This window comes from Octopus bimaculoides, chromosome 8, assembly GCF_001194135.2.
Source record: "Octopus bimaculoides isolate UCB-OBI-ISO-001 chromosome 8, ASM119413v2, whole genome shotgun sequence".
In the NCBI taxonomy this organism is placed as follows: Eukaryota; Metazoa; Mollusca; class Cephalopoda; order Octopoda; family Octopodidae; genus Octopus; species Octopus bimaculoides.
Window position 1 is genome coordinate 38,479,823 of NC_068988.1, and position 5,000 is coordinate 38,484,822.

Genomic DNA, 5,000 nt, shown 5'->3' on the forward strand with positions numbered 1-5,000 from the left:
AGATCAGACATCTTATTGCTTGTTGTTGTTGTTGTTTAGTCATGGGTCAGCCCTGACTGGACTGACCCATGATCAAAAGAATTCCAGCCATGACCATACCTTCTTTTTTGTTTTTATTCAGCCTAGTGTATCAAGGACTCAAATCATCAAATATAATCTATTCTCTTCTAGGACAATCAGATGTGACATGAGGGATATTTTGCTGCTACTTCTAGCAGAACAAGCAGTGCTATCTTAAGACATGGGCATATTAGGCAGTAATCTGGTATTCTCTTAGGTCTTGGGGCCCAAATCTGATCTATGTGACTCAATTATCAATCATCACCATCATCATTATTATCATCTTCATTGTTTGATGTCCATTTTTCTTGCTGACATGGGCTAGATGGTTTGACAGGAGCTGGCCAGGCTCCAATTGTCTCTTTTGATATGGTTTCGATGACTGGATGCCCTTCCTAGCACCAGAGTGTGCTGGGTGCTGTTTATGCCCTGCCAGCAGCACGGTTGCATCTTATGTGACACTGGCACAGATGAATTTTACATGGCACTGGTACCTGAAGGACAAAGACCTCTCAGCAGGAAGAGGAATGAAGGACATACCTGTATATATGGATGGATGAGATTTTACGTAGCTTGACGTGTCTTCTCAAGTAGAGCAAATCACCACAACTCCCAGTCCCTTGTCTCAGTGAGGCACAGCATCTGAAGATCCATTCTCACCACTTCATCCCACATCTCCCTGGGTCTACCATCAATCGCCATCTTCATCGTCATCATCATTATCCTAGTTGTCATCATCATCATTGTTGTCATCATTCTCCTCCTCCTCCTCCACCTACTCCTGCTCTCTCTACTCCTCCTCATCATCATCATCGTCACCACCACCATCATCAACATCATCCATTATAACCATTCTAGATATCTTACCAATATGCTACTGAAGCCTATAAATGTTGCTAAAGGAGCCATGAAAAATAAGTTTCCTCAATTAGGGATTCTAAGTCTAGCCTGTGTCATCTTCCATTAGAGACAAAATCTAATTCTAACAAGGGCTGTCCTCAATTCCAAAGATGTTCATTCAAAAATAATAATTAAAATCAGCCAATTCAAATAGAAACCAGGGTTAAATTTGAGTTAAAAATACACAAAGCAGTAAGCATTAAAAAGCTAATTAGAAAACAAAACTTACAACAAAGAAGATTAAAAAGAAAACTGTATTTGTCTAATGACTAATTAATATCATTTTCATTTATCTTATTATTATTATTATTATTATTATTAGCTTTCCTTCTTTCAATTTTGTTTCCATTTCTTCCCAACACCAATTTCCAATTATTATTATTATTATTATTATTATTATTATGATCAATATTATTGCTATTATTATTGTTGTTGTTGTTGCTGTTGTTTTCTTGCCACGTAATTACTTCTAGTTTACTTTTTAATGCACCCCAGATCAAATATGTCAACACCAGCCTGGTTGTTGTTTTTCTCATGCAGATGGCTTTTCTGAATTATTTATTCTCTGAAATTACATAGACACGATCAATAAAAGCAAAAGAACTAAAAAAAAGAAAAAAAGGTAAAAGTATAGAAAATATAAGTGATACCGAACAAAAATAATTCCATGTCAAGTCTTATATATATAATGCAAGTATGCATGCATTTTACTTATCTGTTTAGATTTTGCTAGTGTGTGTGCGCGCGTACACATACATCTATATATATCTATACATACATAGATAAAGATATGTACATACATATGTATGTGTGTGTGTGAGTGTGTGTGTGTATATATATATAGGTGTGTATGTATATATATATATATATGTGTGTGTGTGTGTGCATATATAGTAAATCCTCAAAAAATGAAGAACAAACTCAACAAGAAAAAAAGCAAAAAATGTGAGGATGTGGTACATGCAAAGTATTAGCAGATGCTCAGAGAAGGTAGTTTTACGTTTCGAGCAAAGCTCTTCATCAGAAACAGGAGAAAGTCCAAGAGAAAAGGAAGACGGAGAGAATGATCCACATGTGGTTTCATTTTGAAATGGCTGGACAGGAAATTAAAGTACTGGGGTCGATTTATTTGACTAGAAATTCTTGAAGGCAGTGCCCCAGCATGGCCGAAGTCTAACGACTGAAACAAATACAAGAATAAAAGAAAGGTCGATCGTTTGTGTCACTATTTTCATATAGTCCTGTGTTATGTGCATAGCATTCATTCTTAAAAATCAGATTTTAGAAGAATTCTCTTGTGTACCAATATGTTGTCCATTAATGTTTACCTGTCTAGTTTTGTTTTGTGTTATGGCTAATGAAATAGTAGGACTCATGGAGTTTAAACATTGATGCTTGCATTAAAATTTTAAAGTGACAATGGTCATTTGTAATTACTTCACTGGTGTATGCACTGTGAAGTTTATTATTAAATTTTTTTTTTATTTTAGAGATTTTGTAGTATCTTGTTCATCATCATCATCATCATTGTCATTGTCGTCGTCATCATCATCATCATCGCCGTTGTCATCATCATTGTCATTTTAACATCCACTTTCCCACGCTCACAATGGGGTGGATGGAGATTACCATAGTAGATCTTCTGTGACCAGATGTTCTCCTTGTCACCAACCCTCACTTGTCTACAAGCAAAGTAATACTTTCCTGTGGCCAGATATGTTTTATGCCAAATATTGGAAATGACATTGCTTGTATGATAGTAATATTTCTTTACAGCAATCACATGTCAAGACAAAGAGGCATAAACATACACACACTCTCAAACACACACATTCACACACACACACACACACACACACACACACACACACAAAGGGGTTCTTTCAGTTTCTCTCTACAAAATCCACTCACAAGACTTTGTTAAGCCTGAAACTGAACCTAAAACCATGTAGTTGTAAAGCATGCTTCTTCAGCACACAGCCATGCCTATATATACAGGGTGTGATGGGTAAATTGTTGTCATTTTGTATCTTTTTAATTTCATGTATGCACATGCATTTATGTTTTTGATTTTGTCAACTTGTCAACTACACAGTATAGTAGGATCAGTTGGGCACCATCTCTGAGAAAAACAGCACCATGATACAATTCACTCTGCCAGAAATTTGGAAATGACATGCTGTACTGCTTGGCATTCATGCCGGAAGTTCCAATATGAACATTTTAGAGGGTTTGCGTGTCAATCTGAGGGCAGTGCAATCTGTAGATATGTACCAAGAGTGATCAAAATCAAACATCTGGCCAACATCATGGTGTTTGGAGTAACCACTAGTGATGACAATGTTATGCCTCCATTCATCTTCCCAGATGGCCTCAGACTCAACACAGAGGCCTACATCAAGTGTTTGGAGGAGGAAGTGCTGCCCTGGGTCAGGAAGGTTGCTGCTGGAACACCCTATGTCTGGCAACAGGACTCTGTACCATGTCACACAAATAAGAGAACCCAGTCAAGGCTGTTAGACAATTTCTGTGACCACATCACCCCTAACATCTGACCACCTAACTCCCCAGACTGCAACACTCTTGATTATTGATGTGGGGGCACAGTTGAGCGAGAGACCAACAAAACTTCTTGTAACACCAAAGATGAACTGGAGGCAAGGATTATGGCAGCATTCACTAATTTAAGCAAAGAGACCATCCAGAAGAGTCGTAGGAGATTCTGAAGTCGTCTGGAGGCTGTGGTTGAAGCCAATGGCGATTTTATTGAATAAATTTACTCTTTAGTGTTTCAAGATATTTTTATGTAATTTTGATAAATATATCTATTAAAATGCGATGTCAGTGTAATTTTCATTTTTGCGTAATTTAGGCGACAGTTTATTCATGGCATCCTGTATATTACGATTGTTAATTAATAGTTTGGTGTAATGCATTGTGTTTATGAAAAGTTTGATAACATATTCATGTATTTTGTAATTTGTATGTATTTAATTGATAAAATATACTTAATGTATATGTTTGTGTACTTTTAACTTTTTTAAGACACTTTGTTTTGGGTTGTGTGCCCCAAAAGACTAAAAAAAATTTTTCTGTTGAGATTGAAATTGAGGGTGCATGTAGAAAACAAAGGATAAAGGGCCTAAAACTACTTTATTAGTGTGTAAATGAATATATATTATATAAAGAATAAAAAGTTTTGAATGGTACGACAATGCAGTATAATACAAAAAATGGACTATATACCTGTATATAGGTATATAGAACATTTTTTGTATTATAGTGCATTGTTGTACGATTCAAAACTTTTTATTCTTTACGAACAATACACAATACTTCAAGCGAATTGTCAGGAACGTATTGAAGGCTGATCTTAAAATGCTAAGTCTTATGAAGGAGATAACAAAGGACTGAGAATAACTTTTAACTCATTGTGAGCATGGGAAAAATAGATGTTAAAACAATGATGATGATGATGATGACAGTGATGGTGATGATGACGACACAATGATGACGATGATGATGATGATGATGATGATAATGATGATACTGCTTGTATGACAGTAACATTTCGTTACCTCTATCACATGATGTCAAGACAAGGAGACATATTTTCATACACACATACACACACACACACACACACACATACACACACATACATGCATGAAGGGCTTCTTTCAGTTGTTGTACTCAAGAACTTCGGCTCACCCACATAAAAAGCATTGATCCTGGTGCCTCATAAAAAGCACCCAGTACACTCTGTAAAGTGGTTGGTGTTAGTAAGTGTATCTAAACATAGAAACCGGGCCAAAACAAACTATGGGACCTTATGCAGCTCCTGGCCTTTGCCAGTTCCTGTCAAACCATCCAACTCATACGAACATGGAAAATGGACATTAAATGATGATGATGATGACGATGATAACGACAACGGTGACGATGATGCCTGGAAGATTCAAGAAAGTAATTCTTATGAGTTTATTTATCCAGATTCACTTGTTGTTTATTTGATTTACTTCTTTCCAACATCTCCACAG

General features: G+C 36.3%; 1 long non-coding RNA gene across 1 annotated transcript in view; it reads left to right on the forward strand.

The window, feature by feature from the left end:
* The window catches only part of LOC128248515 (uncharacterized), a 52,545-nt gene that overhangs the window by 12,604 nt on the left and 34,941 nt on the right, over positions 1-5,000 (forward strand). The gene's annotated exons all lie outside the window — the stretch shown is intronic.